Raw genomic sequence first — 26,249 nt, forward strand, 5'->3', positions numbered from 1 at the left:
AGTAATACCACCAGCACTAGCCGTATTCTGGTGCCTGCAGCCTCGACGGTCTTCACAGAAGACCGTAGAGGTTGTAATGAGGCCCTATATGTTGAAACCATTCAGTATGACAACCCATAGGTGCATCGGCATCAAAAATTAATAAGAGCATTTCGAAAAGTATAAAATACAAACAATGATGTTTCTAAAAAGGATCTCTGTGCACAGCTTTAAAATTATTTAAAAAAGAACATAAGTAAAACCAGAAGGTTTTGACAGTTATATGCAAAGGAAGCAGAATCCAAAAGAGTGGAATGTATAAGGTGGTCTGTCCTGATACAGTTTTGGTGCTCGGGGTGCCTTGCTAATGGGAATGATGGGATGCTAGTCTAGACTAATTTGGCGACCCCTGGGTAAGGTCCACAAGGAATATACAGGGAGATGGAAAGTACGAAGCAGTCATCCTGTGGTATACTAAGCCACCAAAACTTGGGAAGCTTTGCAAGTGGCCCTGGCTGTGGACCGGGAGGGCTGGCAGCTACTCATGAGGGTAGAGCAAGTGGTGTGAAGTGCTCTGCCAAAGGCCAGTGACACCCCTTAGGGGCATTGAGGAGTGTGAGATGGATAAAGTCTGCGATTTTCCCCAGACTAGCTGGGGATCTTGGAGTGTTGTTAGAAAAGCAAAGATCAGAGGCCTGTCTACACCGTCTGATCCCGCTGCCCCAGAACAGGCATTGAAACAATTGGCAACAGTCATCAGCAAGTTTGGGGAAGCAACACAGCAGATGGAACTATTGGTGGAGCCAACATCGCATTCCATTTCTGCTATGCCGGATCAGGGTTCGGAGCCCTATCATTTTGTGACTTCCAAGCACCTGCTTTAAATATGCCAGCTATGAGTACATTTCTGAGCGAAACTATATTAGCTGCTTTTTCTCTGGTAGAGTGTGCTCCATGTTTACCTGGTAAAGATTTGTTTGATAGCATAGTGTGGTAAATTAAACTATCCATCTTGCTATACAGTGCTTAGATATAGCTTGCCTTGCCTGACTTGGGCCATAATTGATGAATAATTGTGATGCCATTCTCTAACCTTTTGTTTTGTCTAAATAGAAATGTAAAACCCTTCTAATATCTAATGAGCATAGAGCAGGCTCCGCAGTTATTGAATAGTTAGGGAAAGCACATAGGAATTGTTTGATTAATATGGAAATCCAAAACGTCTTTGGGGAGAAATGAGGGATGGGATCTTATCACTAGTCTGTTGGCGAGGAATATTGTGTATGGTTCCACTGCTGACAATGCTTGCAGTTTGCTTGCTCTTCTAGTCCATGTAATAGCTATCAAAAACACAATTTTCCATGACAAATGCAGATTTGTGTATAGGTCTGAATGGTGAACTCATTAATTTAGAAAACACCCTATCTAACTCCCAAGGTGCAGAAGGTTGTCAAACTGAAAGACAGACGTTTTCAGTCCTTCTAAAAAGTCTTTGACTACTGGTATTCTAAAAAAAATTGTGTTGAGATTTTCTTATGCCGTGACAGCAGCAAGATGCACATTTTGTGAGGAAAACTGAAGCTTAGATTGAGCCTAAATAATGGAGTATCATGTCTTCTTGACATGTGAAGCCAGGAAAGAATAGACTAATATTGTTTTTCTTCTTAGAAAAGTCACTAATATGGCTAAGCATAGCGAGAGAGGAAGGTACTTCAGACCAAATGCAAGAACTGCGTATTGATAATGCTTTTTTCCTAATAGGAATCAAAGAAACATTCTGTGGGGTGGGCTTTATGAATGTGGAAATATGCATCTTGTTGATCAATTGCACACATTCACTCTTTTCTTAGGTGTGGGTAGATTTGATGAAGAGCTACCATCTGAAAATGTTCTTTTCTGATGAGCTTCCTTTTCTTTCTCAGATCTAATATCAGTACGAATTATTTTCTTGGTCTTTTTTTCCATTAAGAGAAAATATATAGAATGTGATCCTAGACTTCTTTGGCTTGATGGAACAGGTTCCATGGCTCCTGTTGTTTAATAGGACAGATGTTGTCTTCCTTAGAAGAGTAAGTTGTTGCTTTGCAGTTGGTTTTGGTGGAGCCAGAATGGATTTGAAACATACAGAATAACCATGATCTTCAATATTTATTAGTCACTTGTCTTTTGTGATTAAAGACCACTATGCCATGTTTAAGGCTACCGATCCCCCACTGGAGGGGTTAACAGAGGAGGAAGTATTACGGTGTCACCGCCTTGTACCAGATGACTGTTTTCCTCTTGAAGACAGACATTTTGTATGGGATGTCCTTGATTTTGATGCTCGACGTTGGTACTGATATCTTTGACTTAAGGGATACTGCTGCTGCTCAATGTAATGCCAGTGAGAGGCCTGAAACCCTATGTGCCTCATTTACAAAGTTAGGCTTACACTATTGCGTGTTGAAATTTTGTTGCTATTCACAAACTACACGCTAATGGTAATTTTATGACTGTGGAGTCTCTGTAGTGGGGTAGAGAACTCTGCACTAGTAGTACCACATAATTCCGTTCCACAGCAACTATGCATTTACTTTCATGCTCTGAAGGGGTTCTTGCTTCACTGACTAATGCACGTCTTTTCCTCACAGACGATATAATAAATGAGTCCGGTTTTGGGTTTGACCTAAAAATTTAAGGGACTTGCTGATGCAGTTTATATTGCTTGAATAAATGGTAACGTTGCTTAGGGGGCCGCTCTATTTTGCTAAGTTTTAGGTATGACAGAGACAGTAGTTTGAGGAGCATTTAAAGTATTTTTTAGGCTAGTAGCACCTCTAATCAGAACCTCTTGAAAGGAGGAAATATCATCCGCAGGTGATGATCTAGATTGGGAAGCAGCTGGTGAGTTTGGAGAATATGAAGTAGAAGCAAAAAATGAGGGACAGGGAGATTAATGGTCCAGTGTATGGCCTCCCAGAGTTACTAATTACAAATACAAAATACGCTGTTCCAGAAAGAAAAATAAGAACACAGGGCAGCCCTTATGCTAGAAGCAAGTGCCCTCACACATCCCATTGGATGTCATGCTTCATCATCGTGCAAACTCCTCTTCAGAACGGCGCTGCAATGTCTGACGGGCACCCCTGTAAGGGGGCACTTTGCCGGAGATCTTTTCTCAGTAGTACTGTGCCATGATGAAACCAACGTAGAAAGGTCAATGCCCACCTACAGGCACTTCAGAGAGTAGGAGAGAGAGACAATTGGCTCAAAACCCTAACAGGACATCAAACTTTAATGGTCAGGAAAGGGTAATGGTCAAAGCAATAAAAACACAGAAATGAGAGTGGGGAATGAGATAATGCTCAAACACTCTCCTAATACCAATAACGGCAGGGGATAAGGAACTACCTTGTGCCCCTGAAGACAGGGTGAACATGTTTCGTGTCTAAACGGTCCATATGGATCCATCGACATTTCATCAGGACCAAAAAACTCAACTGAACACTTCTCCTATTGGTTAAAACACAAGAACTCAATGTGTCACAAACTGATAGTCATGTTAAACTTCAGTAACTTACTACAAAGAGGCTGCACGTCAGGCTAGTCTAATGTAAGGGGCAACCTGTTCAGAAAAGAAACAACAAGGCATACATCTCATATTACTTGTATGTCAAATAAATCAGTGCACACACTAACAAAAGGTAGCACGCAGTGAACAAACAGTGTTGTCATGCCCAGTGGTAGTGTCAGGAACAAAGATATATTGGCTTACCGTCCTTCATTTAGGATTCGGCTCCTACACTCCTGTCTGTAGTAAGTAGAATTCAAAATGACAATTGCTCCACCTTTATCTGCGGGTTTTATCACAATCGATTGGTCAGTAGCTAAAGTTTGTAGGGCCGCCCTCTCTCTAGATGAAATATTGACAAAAGAACGTCTGGGTTGTAATTGCTTGAGGTCAGACATTACTGCTTTCTCAAAAGCGAGTACTTCACATGGCATAGTAGGAGAGGGTGGAACAAAGGAAGAAGGTTTCCTCAAACCTGAATCCTCATCCTGCGGCGCACCTGGGTTCTCTTTAAAAAAGAAATGCAGCCAGATTTTCCTAAAAAATCTGGAAAGTTCACAATTTAGTCTGAATAAATCTTCTTTCGGTGGGTACATAGCCCAAGCCCTTGTTCAGAGCCGAGGACTCATCAGAGGATAAAGTCCTGGTGGATAAATTGACTACTAGGTCCTCTTGGTTGATTCTTGCCCTGACTGCGGGTCACCATCTGGGGTTCCTCCTGGGACCAGCGTACATGTTTTCCTCTTTCTCTCCTTCTGCCTCTTCCTCTGCCCCGGCCGCGGCCTAAAAAAGGCATGTAGGGCACCATGGAGGGGGGGGGGGTAGATGCAGGGAATAAACGCCATGTGGTCCTTCTTTGGTATATCTATATTCAACTTTGCTGTTCCTCTTATCAAGACCACATTAAAAGTAAGAAGGTCATCTACTGAAGAAACTCTTGGTGGAGGTGTATCTGTCAGATTTGGTGAATAACCTCTGACTGATGAGCAGGTGGTGGTTGAGCAAGATGGAGATCTTCTGTGCAGAGATCTGGAACTTCTGCTTGATCTTCTAGAGTTTTCTAGATGTACAAGGGGTCCTTAAAGAACTCCCAGTTCTATCTCTCGACCGATGACGTTGGGGATTTTTAGATGTTTGCGGAGACCTATGAGGAGAATTTGGAAGATGAGGACTTCTTAGAGACCCTGTATGAGCAGTAGTGGGCGCAGATGGTGTACTAGGCAGTACTTAAGGTGATGCAGATCTCCCGGGAGATGGAATACTTGGGATCTCAATATCTGGTGTGACCCTTGACGGAAAATAAGTATGAGAATATTCAGACTCAGATGTGTGTGGCCCAGGTCTATGATGTAAACTCTGAAGTCAGCATGGAGATAAATTCAAAGTCAACTGAGATATGGCTCTTGTGATGAGTAAGGCTTAATATGAGTAGCAGGTGGTGAAATTGCTGGTAAAGACTGTGGGCCTGGTTTAGAACTCGGCGGACGGTTACTCCGGCACAAAGGTGACAGATAGCCAGTCCGCTGAAATCTAAATCTGATAGAATGTAATGGGATTTGGATTTCAGCAGACAGGGTATCCGTCACCGTTGTGACAGAGTAACCCGCATGCCGAGTTCTAAATCAGGCCCTGTCCCTTTTGTATGCACGTAGACTGGAATTCTCTTGACATCAAAGATAACTTCAATGGTGTTTCTGATATTGATACATGCTTCGGTGTCGAATGACCGTGGACTGCTACCAACGTTGAGGATGATGTGACTTCAATGTCAAACGTTGAGGGTGCTTCAACATAAAATGGTGCCTCAACAGCCATTTAAATGACATACCTGTTGACGGCAAGCGAACCGGTAGCTATTCTGTCCTCAACATAATCCTTCTCGACATCGACCGGGAGTGTGTCCTCTTCCTTTGATGTTGTTTCTCTCCGAATCCCCCTCTGTGAGAGTCCTTGGAGCAAGAGGAGGGATCATTGAAGGAAAGGCCGAGCTTCTCCCAGGCCACCTGATGGGAAAACCTCTGTATTTTGTCTTCTCTCCTGCAGACAATGCAGCCTAATCTTCTCTTTGTCCTTCAGAGTTCAACTTTTGAGTGACTAAGGGCCTGATTACAACCTTGGCGGATGGGACACTCCACCACAAATGTGACGGATATCCCGCCCATCATATTACAAGTTCCATTATATCCTATGGAACTTGTAAACAGAGTATCCTATCCACCAAGGTCGTAATCAGGCCCTATATGTCTCAGGATGTTGGGTTTACGGAAGGCACGCAGACAGAATGAGGGTCTGTCTGGGCCTTCTTTTTCCCACAGGAAGATCACATAAAATTTAGCCATTTTAGGAGAAGAAAATAAAATATTTTCTGTCAGAAACAGGTCAGTGTGCACTCTTGGTGCAGTGAAAAGGTCAAACGACTATGAAGAAGAAGGGTTTTGGGAAGATTTTCCAATATTATTAGCCAAAAAGGCAGAGCTCTGGATCCTGTCTCCAGGTGATGAAAAAATGAACTGATGTAACTGTTACATTTGAAGCATGATGTGAGACGGGGGTACTGTGAGGTTCTTAAAGGCGCTGTGCCAATTTTTATTCTGTGCTTTCCATTTCAGCCTATTGGCTAACAATGTGTAATATTCTCTTTTTCCTTTTAAAAAGGTTTGCTTAAGATTTTCTATGGTCACCTTTTTATAGTGGTGCATGTCTATGCAACTACCTTCTTTTCAAAATGGTAATTCAATGAAATCTGGAAATTTTTAGCCTTTGTTAGGCCACATACATACTTTAGTACAAATTAATGTCATACACATATGTATACTTTTTTAAGTGCTCCAGGATTCCCTCACATAGGCAGAAGTATTCAGTGCTTATGACTATTGATAAGGATCCCCTGGAAATTAACCTGACTTTGCCAAATAAATTGTTCTGAGAGGAGACAATATCATTCAAGTACTGGAGGAAGTATTGATTGCCTCTATTTGGGAGACTGTTGAGGAGAAAAGATTATTGTGGTGAATTTTTAAAACCCATAAAAATGATGACTTGAGCCCAAGGAAGGTTACACAATCCTGAGTATACTTGCTGAAAATTTGGGATCAAGGGGCATTTGTCCCCTGACAAGAACTGTCCTGCTGTTGGTCAAACATGTTGCAAAAAGGGGGGACATTATACCCATATGTGCTGAACCAGAAGGGATGTGAATCAGAATAAGTCCGAGGGGAGAGTGAATCTGAAACTTGTGGAAGTGGATAGTGAAATAAAAGAATAACTTATCATGCAGATCAGTCAGGTGGGAACAAACCATGGGGTACCATCAAAGTTAATGGAATAGAACTGAGAATGATGGCAGATTTCGGGACACTCTCACTGAAGAAAAAAGTTGGCCTTACTACCAAGGATGTAAACTGAACCTTCTGGACATAAGGCTAGTAGCTTATGGGAACAAGCTCACTGATATGTTGTGATATTTTGTAGCTAGGCGTCACATTAGGAATGTGAATGTGCAGCCTACACTGTCTGTAGCTCTTGGTGGGTCTTATAGCTAGAGTTGCCTTTTCAGCGAGATATGCATGTTTGCTCTGAACCCAAACACCATGATCAGGTCCCCAGAAGAGGGGATGCTGCGATAAATCCTATGTTAACAAATGATCAGGTCCTCAGAAGAGGGGATACTGCGATAAATCCAATGTTAACAAATGATTGGGCAGGGGAAATTTCCCTAAGTTGTAACTTAAGCGTTAGCTTTGCTCCAGGAGTTTCCACACCAAATAATTTTAAAGGAGGTTGCCTGCAGTGTCAACAGTACACAAGGTGAAAATGTTTCCTAGACAATGCAAGAACTACTGTGGATAGGACTTGCAAGGTTGTGTGAGGAAGATATATTTGAATGCATCAGAATGGCTAGCCCCAATAGGATTGGCTAAATAATGGAATGGCAAATTTAGGCTTTGTGTAGAACTGTGCAACCTTAATACTGCTGTTTGGATGGATGGCCATCTATTACCCAACAGTGGTGAAATGCTAAAGACTATAAACAATACAGTGATGTTCTCTACTTAAGATATGCCGTCAGCATATCACCAAATTGCTTTCTACAGTGAGTCTATGCCTCTGACTTGAAGGTGTCTATTAAGTACACACAAATGCCTTTAGGGTTGGTTTCTGCAGCTGCTGCTTTTCAGCGGGCCATGCATTAATTACTCAAACACATTACACCTGTAATGTACTTTCAAGACAACATCCGGATTTTTGCAGCTAGCAGGGAGGAACACGATAAGGGGGTCTGCGATCCATCCAATGGTGGTAAAGCCTTTGTCCATTATTTTATAAAGCCTGCTGAAAGGTTGACTAACTGATCTCCATCAGTAGCCTCCGCAAGAACATTACCTTGCCATTGTTATCCATAGTCTAGGGCCAAAAAATACTCCACAAGGCTCAGGACCACATTGCTGTGATATTATCGACCCAGTAGCAAAACAAGGCATTTGGATAAACTGACAATCTTGTAGACCATGGAAGCGCTCTCTTTTACTGCAACAGTTTTTGTGTTAACAAACCATGGCTTCAATATGCACTTATTGTGCTTTTAGATAAAAAAAATTCTGAGCTTCACCTGGGGGTTGTAATGTCCTTTCCTTTTTTAAACCCCACCTTGAAACATGCATTCAGAAATTGGTTTAACTCACCAAGACTTCCCATTACAATAGTTTCACAATAATTAACAGACAGTCCGACTCACACAGCGCCACCGTTTGTCAAACGATATGAGTTCCCTTCACACGGTCACATGGTGAGAAGCCAATATCACAGGGTGTGCACACAATTATCTGGAAAACCCTACAGGGACCATGTCCCAGCTGACTGTTTTGAGGTTCTGCAGTGCCGATGTCCGTTATGAGGTGTGAAACCTCCCAAGGGCATTGGTGACAGGCTCAACCGCTTTGTTATTGGTCCTGGAAGGGCATAAAATGGGGTACGTGGAAGGTGGGATCTTGGAGGCAGTGAATTTAAAAGTGCCTTGAGCTGTGCTTGGTACTGAGCAACGACCCTTTCCACCCCTTCTCACGCTGTAAAACAAACTAAAAAAGTTGGCAGGTCTGAACGAGTAGTCTTGCATAGTTCTGATTTCAGAATATTTTAACAGCTTCAAAATCACTTGTATTCAAGTCTTTAAATTCATATATATTTGTAATTTTTAAACAAATAAACTTGATGGTGGGAAGCCAGTCAATAATGCAAGGAATTTTAAGCAGTTTAAATACTTGTAATACAATCATTAGGTCGCCACTTCTTTCAATAGCATGGGAATCACAATAGTTTCATGCAATTTTAGCACAGCACCCAAAGCTTCACTCCTGCCCAGAACAACTTAAAAGTTAGACAATTAAGTTTCCATGTTGGCTAGGTCCACCAAATGTTTTTGATCTAACCTAATATATTAAAGGTTGTGACACACAACACATTCTTTAAGGAAGTACACTGGTTAGTTTGAGAAGATTTTATCAGCTCATTCAAATCAAGCAATAAACATATTTTTCAGGATCACTAAATTTGAAATGAACAGTAATTGTTTCAAACATGTTGGAACAAATACAATCCTTCTATAAGGGAATGGTAAATACATATTGCCAGCTAGAATGCAGTATGCCAGGAATTATGCCTTTCTTCGAGTTACAGTAAAAATGTTAACGCTCGCGCTTGTAGAAAGTTTCAATGCATGTAGATAATAACAAGGTAAGGGTAAGGAGACACATGAAACATAGGTAAAATAACACATAGCCCACAAATATTCTTGCTCCCATCATCTAGTATAATTTGCTTCAACTGTAAACAGTAAACGTTAGATGACGGTAAAGTACAAGTAAATCCAGGTCAATGCTAGATTTTTAGCATATCCACATATGTAAAAGTTACAGAGAGTGAATCTAAATGGGAATTATAATTTTTTTTAATAACAATTTTTTATTAGTTTTCGTTAATAACAACAGTTGGTTATGCAGGCAGCAAACGGGATAAAGCTCTTACTTCTTTTATCAAAGTATACAACACAGTTATCAAATAACAGGTATGGTAGAACCAGATAGCACATTCGGTCTGTCATCAGATCAAACTTTATATTTGCCCCAACTATTTCCCCATTACTTGACCATGTTTTTCGGGGCAACCCTGGGCCTTGTAGACTGCTTTCTTTTGTTGGGCGCACCAGTCAACCCCCGGCGCCAGTGTGAGAGGGATTACTATATTCAAATTCATAACGTGCCAGCAATGAATTCCTATTTAACCTGGTTCACCAAACCTCTATATTGGTTTTATCTGACAAGATTCAGACTACACGTGGTCCACCATTTAGTAGCTTTCCCCATTGCTGGCCCTAGGACAGATCTTCCTTCATGTTGCCCATGTGATGCTGCTTCTTTTTAAAAAACAGAGCATTTTATGTTATTTTGTAAATTGTTTTGCCCATTTAGAGCTTAGTTTCTACACCCGATTTTATTGAATAAGCACTTTACAGGATATAAAGAAAGTCTTAGATACCAACAGCTACGCTGGAAATTTGCTCTTCCGTACTTAGTTATACAATTGCTGAAATCAGATCGAGGAAATTCTATGCCTCCTAAATTGAATCAATGACTGTACAGTAGGATTCGCATGCATTTTGGCTCTATTTTTGTGAATTTTCCAGGATTGCTTTTATGGTCAGATAATCTTGATCGAATAAAGATTGATGATGAATCTGAAGCTGATTTCCAGAACCTACACTGGACACCACGTCTTCAGAGCACTGTTTAGGTTTAACTCTGTTTTACTGATTTTTAAACCAAGATTTAAAGCAACAACATTTCACCTACATCCACTGGCTGGTGGGGAACAAACAGGTAACAACAACACATTACAGAGGAAGATAGAAGGTTAGGAGTCAGGGGATAGAAGATAGTAGGAAAAAGGAAAACAACTGCTTGACAAAGCATAGAGAGGTCATGGTAAAGTACCTAAGATGTGCATACAGGAGGGTAGCAAAGAAGGTCCTTAGACATATCAATCAGATCAATCAGAAGGAGGATTCATCTGCGTGAGGTGGAGAATGTGAAGAAATAAGAGGCAGGTCAATTTTTTGATCTCATGAGATCGGAAATTTACGCAAGGACCCCAAGTTTTGTCAAAACGCAGCAATGTATGGTTGGCCACTGCCATACATTTTTGCAGTCCCAGGAGTTCCCATAAATTGTGTAGCCAGTCTAGACCTGTTGGAGCAGCATCAGTACCCCAACAGAATAGCAGGACCTGCTTGGCTGCACCCAGGGTTAGAGTAATAGCCCATCCTGGAGCTCGGGACCCATGGTCTCCACCGCAGGGGTTGCAGAGGCCTTTGTTACGTCACTGCCCTAGGCGGCACTGCAGCAAAGACCTGCTGATTGAGTTCTAAGCATGGATAGAATCTGGGAGCTGCCTACTTTCCATGAACTATTTTATGGTTTTGGAACATTTAGGACTTTTGAACTAACATTCAAAAAAGACTGGATAGGGGAAATTCTGCCGAGATCTAGTATTGAGATTATAAAAGGGCTGAGATTATAATTAGTTAGTCCATTCTCAGTCACTTTTTCAATGATGTATCACAGCCATAGAACACGCACACATAAAATCAATGTGTGAAGAAACATAATTTGTGCTCTTGTAAGCAAGATCTTGTAAGTAACATAAGTAAAGGGGGCACAACAGTCCAGAACCAACGTTCTACCCACTGCGAGGTAAACCTGAGAAAATCTTTGATCACTTTGTACTACATAATAGAAAATACAACATTATTGTTAATGCATAACAGCTTCCTACGACTACTGGAGATAAATGCAACCCTTTAAGAGATATTGTGATAGTCAGTGGTAGGGTCAGGTTGACTACTTTAATTACTATAATTACCTTTGAGGCTTATACATAAATATCACGGCTAGACAAGTCATTAACCCGGATCAAAAATGTAATGCCGCTGGCATTCTCTTGTGCAATGCAGCAAATGGTTTGGCAGCACAGCTTATAACCTCTTGTGATTTACACCTCTGATTTAGGGTAATGAAGTAAAGGGTACTGTACCTCTTTAGTGCTGCAGCCCCGGCCAGCCGTAGGGATGTAAAGTTTTAATTTCAGACAGTGCGTTTCTTTTTTTGCTATCTTGCAACAAGGACAAAGAATCTTGCCACTCCTCAAACATCATTGTCCAGAGCCAGGTCGAGTTTTAGAGAACAGGCAAAAGAATACAAGAAAAGACATACATCATAAGTTTTTTGTTAAATAAATTAAAAATTTAAAGGAAGACTATGATATAAAACAATTTGGTTCGTAATTCTAAAATGCAGAAAAATTAACGTATTACACTATGGACGCATACCATGGCAGTTTAATTTTATTGATAATTCCTCGAATGCAATATGTGTTATATTCTTTAGCAGCTACCAAAAGACTAGACTGGTAAGATTTAGGGCCTGGTTACAACCTTGGCGGAGGGGATGACTCCATCACAAATCCTATGGAACTTGTAATATGGCGGACAGGATATCCGTCACATTTGTGACAGCCTAATCCCCTCCGCCAAGGTAGTAACCAGGCCCTTAGACAAGGAAATCGGTGCAACACAGAAAAGTGACTGAGAACATCGATATTGTGGAGGTCACACCAGTGTAGATTTTCCTAGCCCACCAAAGGAAACTATAACCTTGACGGTGAAAAGGAAAACTGGCACAGGCTTGCACACATACCTCTGAATTTTACTTAATGAAAGGACCTTGTAATCTGACAAATCTGTCATAAAATATCTTCCTCTTATATGTGAAAGACTACCAAACCTTGTCATTATATAATCATTCACATTTATTATGTGCTATTTTTCTGCAAATCACACAAGTAAGAATTATCAACAAAATAATGAATATTTCAGCAATCATATAAAACATTAGGGAAAATAAAGGCAAATCTGGTGGAAACAAAAACATTTCGAGCAGTTATCAGAAAAAAGTTACTGATCCCCAATTATATGTCACAGGGGGTCTTTCACTTCTCGTATCGTAGGACATCTATCCCACGGACACCCCAAAACTGGGGACCATGTACCCCTTTTTCCACAGTTTAAGGCTGACTTGGGTAGTTGCTTTGAAGTACAAAATCAAAACTCTGAAAGGCACCAAATAACACTCAATAAATCATTGTCCAGTCAGTTCCCTTTGTTTAAAAAAAGTAAATGTAATTGAATACACACACAAGTAAATATTACACTAAAAATTACAAAGACATAACGGCTGAAAGATGTAATTATTAACAGTAACCAATCCTAAAGGGGGTTCGCAGGATAACTAGTTTGAAAATCACATACCTTGCAGAAATGTCATAGGGACAAACTAGCCTCTTAATGCCATAACTCTAAAGAAACACAGCATTAACTCTGCCACAGCTGATTTTGATCTAACAAGATGTGTGTTTGATATTTTTAACACTGAACAAATCTGCACTTAAATGACTAAACTGAGCTTAACACAACTACACTTTCCTGTGATTTACATCACTAGGCCCAGACAGGGCGTCAACTCCATTTTATTTTTCAATGCAGGCATGATGATGTGAGTGCTTTAATTTCTCTTTTAACTGCATGCAACCAAAATGCACACTTAAAAATCTTTGTGTTGATATGCTGTTCTTAAAAAAACACTGAGGAAGCCTTTATAACATTCAAGGCTTTTCCTGGCAGTAGCTATTCACTTGTGTGACCTTCACTGTTTTGTAACTAGTACGTACTGCCATTATTTTAAAATAGGGCCCATTAATATTCAATGTAGGGGGCTAGTTCTAGAATGGTAGCATTTAATGACATAGTATAATTCTGTATTGTATTTTGCAAATTCATTGCTACATCTGATGACTTTACATTTACTTTACAACCTTCATTGACGTACAAGGTAAATTTGCTTCAATAAGCCAAGATAGTGAGGTAGCTTTGAGTAAAAAAACACCAGAGTCGTTCAAAATGTGGTCCTAATATGGCACTTGGCACAGTGTTAGGTAGTCATATGAACATTGATTTTTTATATAGACCTCAAAAATCTGACTCCCCCATTTTAGGCGTGTGATTTCGTAATACAAAATGGACACCACAAGGGGCAGTAAATTATCATAAATGTAATAATAGTCTTCCGGCACATACTTGTAATAGTTTTTTAGCCAAGGATTTAAAAAATGTTGCAATTTAATTGACTCATAGTACACTATTATAAATATGTAGATATATGGTAGATATACAGGATGTTCCATATAACTTGCTCAGCCCCCTTATCTTTTGAACGTCTAAAGATAGAAATTTCAAACAAAAATCATGGTTCATCAAAAAATGTCTAGCTTATGTTGTTACTACTTTAGGGAACCTTGGGCCCTATATACAGGGTGTACCAAAAGTCTATTACAAAATTTTAAATGACACCCTTCATATTTCTGCTATATTTTTTGTTATAATATAAAACAAATTTTGCAATATTTAAACATTTAAATATTGTTTTATTGAAGAAGAATTAAGATACAAATTATATTGTTATCAATGTTTATTGTTATTTTAGTCAACAGTATTTTTAAAGGTTACAATTTGGTCAGTCATCCAAAATATATCCTCCTGATTGCATTGTGCATCACAAACACAAAGGTGGTCATTACAACCCTGGCGGACGGTGTTAAAGCGGCGGTAAGACCGCCAACAGGCCGGCGGTAAAAAAATTGGAATTACGACCGTGGCAGAAACCGCCGACAAAGACAGCCACTTTAATACTCCGACCGCCACGGCGGTACAGACAAACAGCTTGGCGGTCACCGCCAACAGACAGGCGGAAGACAAAGTACTGCCCACAGTATCACAACCTACCAATCCGCCACCTTTTCCGGGGCGGATTCACCGCGGACAAAAACACGGCGGAAACAGGATATCGAAGGGAAAATGCTCACCTCTACGCAGCCCACGAGGAATCCGGACGCCATGGAACCAGAGCTTCACATCCTGCCAGCCCTCATCTTCTTGCTCCTCTACCAGGAGCACGAACGCCGGCGGCGAAGACAACGGTGAGTACTGCACCTATGACACAGGGGAGAGGGGAGGGAAAAAACAGACACACACACACGCAACACCCCCACCCACGACAACACACACACTAATACATATTAATACATTATGGTTACACCCCCAGAAGAATGCAAAGACAAAAGGAACCATTGTAATATATTAAAATCAAGTATGCATAAATATATATATACACCATAAACAAAATATACACCAAGCTTAGTAGTCCAGGCAGTGCTCCAATGAAGTCTGTGGAACACTGGGCCCACACGGTATGGGCGGGGCCCACACAAGATCCCCGACCATGACGGAGAGAATACTGCAGGGGCATCAGAGAGCAAGAAAACAGGCACCTCAGGGGGCGGGAAAGGGGGGCACCTCAGCCGGTTGAGTGCACGATGCCAAATCCACGAGAGGGCCACATGACCACTGTTCAATCCTGGGGAGTGCAAAGCCACAGTCTCTCAAGTCTATACAGTGGGTGGATTGCCCACTGTTCCATCCTGGGGAGTGCAAAGCCACAGTCTTTCAAGTCTATACAGTGGGTGGATTGCCCACTGTTCCATCCTGGGGAGTGCAAAGCCACAGTCTCTCAAGTCGATACAGTGGGTGGATTGCCCACTGTTCCATCCTGGGGAGTGCAAAGCCACAGTCTCTCAAGTCTCTACAGTGGGTGGATTGCCCACTGTTCCATCCTGGGGAGTGCAAAGCCACAGTCTTTCAAGTGGATGACAGTCCCCACTGGTTCTGGAGGGGGCATGGTGCCTGAAGTGCTTCATCCTGCTAAGGACAGAGGTAGTGGATGACAGTCTACACTGGTTCTGGAGGGGGCATGGTGCCCAGAATGCTTCATCCTGCTAAGGACAGAGGTAGTGGATGACAGTCTCCACTGGTTCTGGAGGGGGCATGGTGCCTAGAGTGCTTCATCCTGCTAAGGACAGAGGTAGTGGATGACAGTCTCCACTGGTTCTGGAGGGGGCATGGTGCCTAGAGTGCTTCATCCTGCTAAGGACAGAGGTAGTGGATGACAGTCTCCACTGGTTCTGGAGGGGGCATGGTGCCAGAGTGCTTCATCTTGCTCGTGACGGACTCAGTAGCGCCAGTGCCCTTGGTGCTCATGGGCCAGCGGTGCTTGTTGCGGCGGTGCCCTGTTCAGCGGTGCTTGAGGTGGCGGTGCCCTGTTCAGCGGTGCTTGTGGTGCCGGTGCCCTGTTCAGCGGTGCTTGTGGCGGCGGTGCCCTGTTCAGCGGTGCTTGAGGCGGCGGTGCCCTGTTCAGCGGTGCTTGAGGTGGCGGTGCTCTGTTCAGTGGTGCTTGCAGGGGCGGTGCCCTGTTCAGCGGTGCTTGAGGCGGCGGTGCCCTGTTCAGCTGTGCTTGAGGCGGCGGTGCCCTGTTCAGCGGTGCTTGTAGCGGTGGTGCCCTGTTCAGCGGTGCTTGTGGCGGCGGTGCCCTGTTCAGCGGTGCTTGAGGCGGCGGTGCCCTGTTCAGCGGTGCTTGCATTGGTGGTGCCCTGTTCAGCGGTGCTTGAGGCGGCGGTGCCCTGGTCAGCGGTGCTTGCAGCGGTGGTGCCCTGTTCAGCAGTGCTTGAGGCGGCGGGTTCCTTTGTATTGACTCAGCTGCTGGCGGTCCTCTCTGTCCCAGCGGGGCTTGTGCTGGTGGTCCTCTCTATCCCAGCGGGGCTTGTGCTGGCGATCCTCTCTCTCCCAGCGGGGCTTGTGCTGACGGTCCTCTCTGTAGCCCAGCGGGGCTTGTGCAGGCGGTCCTCTCTAGCCCAGCCGGGCTTGTGCTGGCGGTCCTCTCTGTCCCAGCGGGGCTTGTGCTGGCGATCCTCTCTGTCCCAGAGGGGCTTGTGCTGGCGGTCCTCTCTATCCCAGTGGGGCTTGTGCTGGTGGTGGCCTCCTGGGCAGCGGGGATGATGGCGGTCTCCCCCTCCGTGCTGCTCTTCCCAGACTTGCCGGGTTTCTTGTGGCCCTTCCCCACCTTGGAAGGTGTCGCAGCTGACTCCACACTCCCCCCCGGGACCCCGGGAGCGGCTTTGGTGGCTGGAGTGTTCCCCCTCTCCCGCCGGGCACTGGCCAACTTTTGATGCTTGACAGGTGGGGGACTGTCCGTGCTGTGGCTCCGTGCCACACTGGCTGCCCTGGTGGCCAGTGCACTCCAGATTCCGGTGACTACAGGCACCACTGTCCCGGAGATGTTGTGGCTGAGGTGTTAGGTTGGGACCGGGAGAGTCGGGCCCTAGGAGACGGACGGGGTGGGGGAGGTGTGGGAAAGAGGTCAAGGTTGGACAGGAAAAGTTTTTTGGAGACACTGGGATGGGTAGCTGGAGGGGGTTTGGGAGTGGAGGAAGAGGTTGTGGTTGTAGGAGGTGTTCGTTTGGTGACTTTGGGTGAAGGTACATGCGCTGGAGGTTGTTGTGAGGTGGATGGCTGTTGGGTGGGTCTGTGCCTGCGTTTGTGTATCTTGGGAGGGGGCGTCACAAACACACTCGGAGAGGACACAGGGGACGTGTGAATGGTAGTGGGGGTGGTGACTGCACGTGAGCGGGGTGTAGTGGTGTGTATGTTGGTGATGGCAGTAGTGGCTGTAGATGTAGTGCATGCAGGTGTGAGTGGAGACGAGACTGGGAGGGAGGAGAGAGACGAGGAGGAGGAGGACACAGTGGAGGCAGTGGATGTTGGTGTGTCTGCATGTGTGTGATGCTTGCGTGAGTGCCTGTGGGATGTGTGGTGCTTATGTTTGCCTGAGCTTCCCTTGTGTGTTGACGTGTGTGCATGCTGGTCTGAAGGTGTGCTTGGGATAGGCTGGGGTACAGGGGATTGGGTCTGGGTGGAGGAAGTTGGAGGGGGAGCCTAGAGACGGGGACAATGGCTGCCATCAGTGCTGAGGCCAGAGTCTGAAAAGCTCGCTGAAGGGCCACCTGACCAGAATGAATGCCCTCCAGGAATGCATTTGTTTGTTGCAACTGCCTTTCTACATCCTGGATGGCATTCAAAATGGTAGACTGCCTAACAGTGAGGGACCTGAGGAGGTCAATGGCTTCCTCACTGAGGGCAGCAGGGGTGACTGGGGCAGGGCCTGTGGTGCCTGTGGCGAAGGTGATGCCCACCCTCCTGGGTGAGCGGGCATGGGGCAAAGGCTGAGGGGCTGCTGGGAGGGCGGTGCTGGCACAAGAGAGCTCCCATCAGAGGACGAGTCAGTGTCGCTGGTGTCAGCTCCTGTCCCCGGCGTGGAGCTCCCCTCGCCCTCCGTCCCACTGGTGAGTGCGTAGTGTCGCCCTCCAGGGCCATGTGGGATGCAGCTCCCTCGTGCTCCGGTGCCACTGCTCCTCTGCCTGATGATGCTAATGCACACAGAACAGGGAGACCACAAAAAGGGGGACGACGACAGAAGAAAGACATGTTGAGTGCTTGCATTACCGTTACCGTTGGTGGACACGACAGACACAGAAGCCCCCTGCAATACGCTGCGCTCTTGGGCTCCACTGTTCAATCCCTGGGAAATGGCCTACAAGGCTATGGACGACATCTGCCAACATGGATGACACAGGGGCATGACTAGGTGTAGTTGGCACTCTACAGAGCTGGGGTGGGGTGCCACATGGCCTGCCTAACGGAGGGACCTTGCCAACTAAACTCGCCCTGGCCTAGGGAAACCCACAGCCCACCTCCCCCACCCAGACACCTCCACTGCGCGCAAAATCAGCAGGATGAGAGTGTACTCACCCCCTTGTGGCTGCTGTGATGCCCTCAAGTGCCCATCCAACTCCGGGTACGCCACCGCCAGGATCCTGAACATCAGGGGGGTCATGGTGCGACGGGCACCCCTCCCACGTTGGGAGGCCATCCCCAGCTGAGCCTCCGCTGTCTTCTTGCTCCAGCGGCAAATGTCCTCCCATCTTTTCCGGCAGTGGGTGCTCCGTCTGTGGTGGACACCCAGGGTCTGGACGTCCTTGGCGATGGCACGCCAAATATCTTTTTTCTGGTGGGCGCTGACCTACATGAATTGTACAGGGGGAAGAGAAACTTATTACCAACTGCACCGTCACAGTCATTGGCCCCCATCCCTACCCTTGCCATGTGGCACATGCACTCACTGATGTTTCATGCACGCCTCAATCTCCCCCCCCATCTTACATCTACCCCACTCCACACAGGCATAGCCCATACAGCATGCTCCCAGTGTACTTACCTGTTTGTCTGGAGGACCGTAGAGTAGCGTGTACTGGGGGAGGACCCCGTCCACGAGTTTCTCCAACACCTCCGATGTGAAGGCAGGGGCCCTTTCCCCAGAAACTCGAGCCATTGTCTCTTCCAGACCGAGGTCACAGCAGCACTTGCAGTGTAGGTCCTCTTCTGTCGAAGATCAGGTATTGAGTGATTGAACAGATAGAAAATGGCGGTCACGTCCGCGGCGGTGCGTATAGTCACCGCCGGCGTACATCGTCATTGGCTCCTGGGACCCATAGGGTCCAATGTTAACCAATGCAGCATTGAGCCGTGGTCTTCGACCACCTACTGTGACGGTGTACAACGCCAGCGCAGTTACTTCACATCCCATTGTCCCACTTTAAAGGTCAGGCAGCCGCCATTTCAGGGGCCCACATAGCTTCATTTTTAACTGCGTCACACATACCTAGGCCTAGACTCAACACACATACAGGCCACTTTTCGGAATAGGATTCGTGTTCTGTGTAAGCTGTGGGTACGTACCTCTGAGTTGGTTGACTCTGTGCTCGCTTTTGTCCTGCATAGGCACCGTCCGCTGGGACATATGAGGAGATGGCGGCATCCTCCGGTGTACAGACCGCTGGTGGACCTGTCGACAATGGAGGAAAGACATGTGATCATCACATACAGGCTTGACCGTGCCACAATCCATGAACTGTGTACCCAGCTGGAGCCAGACCTGATGTCAGCTATCCGCCATCCTACAGGAATCCCTCCTCAAGTGCATGTGCTGTCAGTGCTCCATTTCCTTGCAAGTGGGTCATTTCAAACAACAGTGGCCATAGCATCAGGGATGTCGCAGCCTATGTTTTCCAACGTGTTGTCCAGAGTGTTGTCTGCCCTGCTGAAACACATGCGGAGCTACATCGTTTTCCCTCAGGTGGAGGATTTGCCTACAGTGAAAGGTGATTTCTATGCCCTGGGACATAACCCCAACATCATAGGTGCCATTGATGGGACCCATGTGGCTTTGGTCCCCCCCCGCAGGAGTGAACAGGTGTACAGAAACCGGAAGAGTTATCATTCCATGAATGTGCAGATGGTGTGTTTGGCAGACCAGTACATCTCCCATGTGAATGCCAAATTCCCTGGCTCAGTGCATGACGCCTACATCCTGCGGAATAGCAGCATCTCTTATGTGATGGGTCAACTCCAGAGGCACTGTGTGTGGCTATTAGGTGAGCACCTGGAAGCAAGACAGTGGGAATGGTTGTCTGGGTCTGGGGTTATCCCTACAGGTTAGTGTGTGTCTAACAGTTCTCCCTCACCATTTGCAGGTGACTCTGGTTACCCCAACCTGTCATGGCTACTGACCCCAGTGAGGAATCCCAGGACTAGGGCAGAGGAATGCTACAATGAGGCCCATGGGCGAACTCAGCGGATTATCGAACGGACCTTCGGCCTCCTGAAGGCCAGGTTCCGGTGCCTCCATATGACAGGTGGATCCCTATTCTACTCACCAAAGAAGGTGTGCCAGATCATCGTAGTCTGCTGTATGCTTCACAGCTTAGCTTTGCGACAACAGGTGCCTTTTCTGCAGGAGGATGGTCCAGATGGCGGTGTTGTTGCAGCTGTGGAGCCTGTGGACAGTGAAGACGAGGAAGCTGAAGAAGAGGACATGGACAACAGGAACTCGGTGATCCAGCAATATTTCCAGTGAGACACAGGTAAGGGTACAGACCTGCCTACTACATGTACTTTGACACTACTACCTCTCTACTGTCTGTTGTTTTCACCCAGTGTATGGTCACTGAGTTGTCACTTTCCCTTACGATTTCACAGATGTGGGTCCCACTGTGTGACATCTGCTTTGTTTCCTCATGGACTAGAGCTGTGTGACATAGGTGTGTTGACATTACAATTGAAAGAGCATTTTGTCACTGTAATTGCTAATACACTATTTCGAAATCACAGACTGACTCCAGATTGTTTTGTGCTTCAAGGGTGTTTATTTAAGTGCTCAATATTGGAGGGGGTTGTAAAATGGTGAGGGGTGATGGTGGAGGAATGTCCATGGCAGAGTCCAGTCTATTAGTCTCACAGGTGCATTGCCCAAATGGGTATAGGAAGTGGAGCTGGGGCAGTTTGAGGATGGACAGGGTGACAAGGTGGGACAAAAGGATGAAATTCAGGGCGGTCTAATTTCTTGGCGGGGGTCTTGACATCGTTCTCTGTCTTTGTCCTGGATCTCAGGGACCGTTTGCGGGGTGGTTCTCCCTCTGCAGGGGGTGGGGTGCTGGTGTGGTGGTCCTGTGGCGGGGCGTCCTGTCCACTAGCGCCGGCGGAGGTGGTGGGCAGTTCATCGTCCATGCTAGTGTCTGGGGCCCCTTGTTGTGCCACAGTGTCCCTCCTGGTGTTGAGTACTTCCTTCAGCACCCCTACGATGGTGCCCAGGGTGGAATTGATGGTTCTGAGTTCCTCCCTGAAGCCCAAATACTGTTCCTCCTGCAGGCTCTGGGTCTCCTGAAACTTGGCCAGTACCGTTGCCATCGTCTCCTGGGAGTGGTGGTAGGCTCCCATGATGGAGGAGAGGGCCTCGTGGAGAGTGGGTTCCCCTGGCCTGTCCTCCCCCTGTCGCACAGCAGCCCTCCCAGTTACCCTGTGTTCCAGGGCCTCCGTCCCCTGGACCGTGTGCCCACTACCACTGCCCCCAGGTCCCTGTTGTTGTTGGGGTGGTGGGTTAGCCTGGGTTCCCTGTAGTGGTGGACACACTGCTGATTGACGTGTCCTGGGGACAGAGGTATGGGCCCGCTGGGTGGGTGCTGTGCTGGTGTTTCCAGAGGGGGATGCTCTGAAGTGGCCTGTGACTGTGTGATGGGAACCGACTGTCCAGAGGTCCCAGATGGGCCGGGCTGGTCATCTAGATCCAGTTGGACAGAGCTGCTGTCATCACTGTGGGCCTCTTCTGTTGGTGGTGTGGACATGTGTGGACCCTCCTGTGCGGTGAAGTTGGGTAGGGGTCCTGCAGGGGTATAAAAGGATGTTTATTACATCTGTATGTGCCATGGTGTGCAATGGGTGGGTGACCGTGTACCCCAGTGCTTGCATTCCTGTGTGGGACCTTGTGTGATGATGGTTTAGGGGGGTGTATGGGTATGTGCAGTGGTCATGCTTTGGTGATGGGTGTCCATGCTTTGGCGTTGCATGGAGGGCTTGGTGTTGGAATGTGTGGTTTGTGATGTTGGGACATTTGTGAGGAGTTGGAGTGATGGGGTGAGGGTGGGGGTATGTGATGGCATGCAGGTAGGGTGGGGGATGTAATAGTTAAGATTTGACTTACCAGAGTCCATTCCGCCATCTACTCCTACGAGGCCCTCAGGATGCAGAATCGCCAAGACCTGCTCCTCCCATGTTGTTAGTTGTGGGGGAGGAGGTGGGGGTCCGCCGCCAGTCCGCTGAACCGCAAGGTGCTGTCTTGAGACCACGGAACGCACCTTCCCCCGTAGGTCGTTCCACCTCTTCCTGATGTCATCCCGATTTCTTGGGTGCTGTCCCACTGCGTTGACCCTGCCCATTATTCTTCGCCATAGCTCCATCTTCCTAGCAATGGAAGTGTGCTGCACCTGTGATCCGAGTAGCTGTGGCTCTACCCGGGCGATTTCCTCCACCATGACCCTGAGCTCCTCCTCCGAGAACCTGGGGTGTCTTTGCCGTGCCATGGAGTGGTGTGGGTGATGTGTGGGGTGGTGTGTGTGGTGATAAGTGTGCTGATATGTAGTGGTGTGTTGTGTGAGGTGCGTGGAAGTTATGTGGGTGATGGTATTGTGTGCCTGTGGATGCTTGGTAGTAGTTTGTAGTGTCTCTCTCTGGCCTTCTTTCGGTGTTTTTGTCGTAGGGGTTTGTGGGTGATGTGGGTGTGTGTTTTATATTGTATTGGGTGTGTGGGAGTGGTGTGTGTATGTTTATCAGGTGTGTGTATTTTGAATTGTCCAATGTGGCTGTGTTTTGTAAATCTGTGTGTATTTTGAGCGCGGTGGTGTGTACCGCCAATGGATTCGTGTGTCGTGATAGTGTGGGCGTATTTCTGTTGCCGTGACGGTGGAGGATTTGTTTTCGCCAGTTTATCACTGACCTTTAGTGTGCCGGACTTGTGTGGGAGTCTGAATTTTGGCAGATTCCGTGCTGTGGGTCATAATAGCTGTGGCGGATTTCCGCGGCCGCGGCGGTGTGTTGGCGGTCTTCTGCATGGCGGTAAGCGGCTTTTACCGCCGATGTTGTAATGAGGGCCAAAGACTTGTACATGGAAGAGACAATTATTTACATTTACAAACATGGGTACACAATGTTTTACATCCACACTGAAGTTCCTTGCATCATTGGAAGCATCAGGCAAAAGTGACCACAGAGGTTCATAACCAGAATATTCCCTCTGCCATCTCCACTGAGCGGGATAAGGTATATCAGGATACACATTCCACTACTGAGACCACACAGAGCCCTCTTGGAAATAGCCCCATAGCTCTCTTGAAATAGTAAAAGAGCATCCTCACTTGGTGGCACATTTTCTAAAGAGCGATTAAGTTTGGCCACCATCTTTGACACTTGTTAACAGAATCAGTTTTAATGTTCTTAATGCATATTCTAATTACAAATTGATGAAGCTGACTGAAACTGCTCTTTGAAATATCTGGTGGGCAATGAGAGAGTTCAATAAATGTTTCTGTGACAGCTTGAAAATGTTGTCACGTTTCCCAACGTGTTTTCTTGCCAAAACTCTCAAATGCAGACACATTGTTGCAACCTGTAAATGCATGGAAAAATAAAATAGCATCACAAACACTTCTACCAAGTTTATTAGCATACTCATGGAAAGATAGTAGCCTTTGATGTTTCACAATACCAAAATCAATCCACAAATTTGAAAGTTTTAAGCTGCTAAATGCATAAAGAGTAATAGCTGCTACATTGGAATCAAAAGCACGTATAGTTATAGTGGCTTCTGGCCACTTCCACTAACATGTTTTGCAGGTAATAGTATTCTGGTATCAGCTTCTTCTTGATAACATGGTCTGAGTTCAGATACATTCCGATTTTCAAGAATATTCACCATGTTATCATTCTTCGTCAGTACTACACTTTTACCCTCTGGTATCCCAAGATTCATAAAGTTAGAAGCCAAGAATTGGAACAAATCATTTTTGTTATCTTCATTTTGTAGACAAGGTGTCCAGTTTTTTGGTATCTTTGTTGAATCTTTTACACAATAGCATGGCCCAAAACCTTGCCTATTTCTTTCTTCCTTTTTCAGAGACCTCTCAATGTAATGGTCAAATACTATGCCTACTCATTTCGATTTGTGAAGTATGTTTATTACATAAGGCTGGAATATATAAGCGCAGTTGTCTTGAAAATTGCGTACATTGTCAGGTTTTAAGAAATGGTTTATTGCAGATCCATCCATAATAACACAACTTGCAGTGTCTGCAATGTTAGTCATGTTATCTACAGCACCATTAAGCTTTTCCAAACAAGAGATGATGTCAGACATTTGCCTGTTTCTTAGCAATCCTCCCTCAGAAAGTGATGGGGGATAATCAAGATTCTCATGGGCATAAAATTCCTTTAAATCTCCTTTTCTATCTTGGCAAGCAATATACAGTCTAGTGATGGATGCTTTGTGGTTCACTAATTATGGGACCACCTTATGAAATAAACATAGCTTGTTTCTAGGAACAGGTTCAAAAATAGATTTTTTGCAGGATACCAGGCGTTCTTGAACACATGTTCCATAATGAGTTCTCCCCAAGTCAGCAATGCACACAGATTTATTTGCTCACTCATGATTAATTTGGTTGCAATATTCATGAGATTTTCTCCAATACCACAGGCATAAAGATTTCTTTTATCATACGAAAACACTTGTGTATATTCCTTAACATCATTTACAAATTGAGTGTTGCAAGAGATGTCTTAATGGTAGACACAGTTATTTTCATTTTCAATTAATCCCATTTCCTCTTTGAATTGTCCCAGTAAATTGGCATTTACAGGTCTAGACACCATCCATTTCATCAGTGCACTAGGATTATCAAGAATACCAACTGCCCTGCTGTCTGATTTTAGATCCTTGTTTCACTGCTCATACATCTGATCATGAGATATGTAGGAATAAGGTCTACCACTTTTACAAGCAACAAAATAACCATTTGAAAATTCTTCATAAACATCTGGCATTCTTGTTCTTAGCTTGTCAAGCAGTTTTAATAAACACCATACTGGTGTGGTCCATAGCAAACATCCAAGGACAGATCATTTGCAGGGTTACAATAAAATTATCAATATTTGCTGATCGAATGGTATCAAGAAATTGGAATAGCGGTAATTGGAGTTAAAGAGTAATTAACCAATTTTTTAAATGAACAGACTCTGCAACTTTTTAAGTAATCCATTCTTTCATGGATATTTGCCCATCACTAGATACATTATAAGTCTGCTTCAAGAGTACATACAGTGATGCAACACAAACTTTGTGTATGTAGCAGGATCATTTTAACTGAGACTCTTTTAGACATTGTCAAACTTTATCCTCACTGGTAACACTGGCTTCGACTAAAATATCAGCTCAGCTCCTACCTTCGAGCCAATCTCCTAAAACAGCAATGAATGACATTCAGTCCCTCATTACGAGTTTGGCAGGAGGGAAAAGGCCGCCAGCCAAACTCCTGCGGTCAGGTCACCGCAAGTGCGGTGACTTTCCCGCGGCTCCTATTACGAGTTCATAATCGAGTCATTGGTAATGTTGCAGTGTGTAGGGTGCAACAGCACCCGTCGTACTTTTCACTGTCTGCTAAGCAGACAGTAAAAAGCGCAACAGGGCTGTTCATGGGGGGTCCTGCACTGCCCCCGCCAAGTGCATGGGCAGTGCAGGGGCCCGGTCCCATGGGGCCTCTGTACCTTGTCTCCACCAGCTTTTACATGGCATTGGGACCACCATGCAAACGCTGGCGGACTAGGACTGGCAGCACCGCCAGCCCCTCCAGTGGAGGGAAACTGGCAGTGCTGGCGGTCCGACTGTGGCGCTTTCGCCATGGTCATAATGTGGTGGTCAGACCGCCACTGCAAGTCTGACTCTTAATAAGGGCCTCAATGTGTAATGCTCCCATCAAGACTACCATTTTGTCTTCCCTATACAATTCTAGAAGTAACCACTTTAATTGTTTAGCTGTTACATAGACTGGTTGATCACATGTCACCACAGGAGTCTGTTTAGGACTAACTGTGGCCAGTGTATGCTTTAGTATATCAAAGCAGTGGTGTACCATAGAAGGAGAATTTATTGACTCATATAACAAAAGAAGCAATACACTATGGCCCTGATTTAAGAAAAATGCCGCACAACAGTGCTAGCGTAGTTGTGCGTAAAAAGAATTACTGCCGGCTAGCTCCATCCATGCACCATATTAAAAAAACGAC

The 26,249-nt window shown here is 45.5% G+C and overlaps 1 protein-coding gene across 6 annotated transcripts in view; it reads right to left on the reverse strand.

The window, feature by feature from the left end:
* The window catches only part of ZBTB20 (zinc finger and BTB domain containing 20), a 4,633,203-nt gene that overhangs the window by 825,823 nt on the left and 3,781,131 nt on the right, over positions 1-26,249 (reverse strand). For all 6 annotated transcript variants that reach the window (XM_069202644.1, XM_069202647.1, XM_069202646.1 and 3 more), the window contains one exon: positions 11,615-11,723. The gene's annotated coding sequence lies outside the window, so the exon portion shown is untranslated. The remainder of the gene's footprint in view (positions 1-11,614; positions 11,724-26,249) is intronic.

Source organism: Pleurodeles waltl, chromosome 8, assembly GCF_031143425.1.
Source record: "Pleurodeles waltl isolate 20211129_DDA chromosome 8, aPleWal1.hap1.20221129, whole genome shotgun sequence".
NCBI classification, from domain to species: domain Eukaryota; kingdom Metazoa; phylum Chordata; class Amphibia; order Caudata; family Salamandridae; genus Pleurodeles; species Pleurodeles waltl.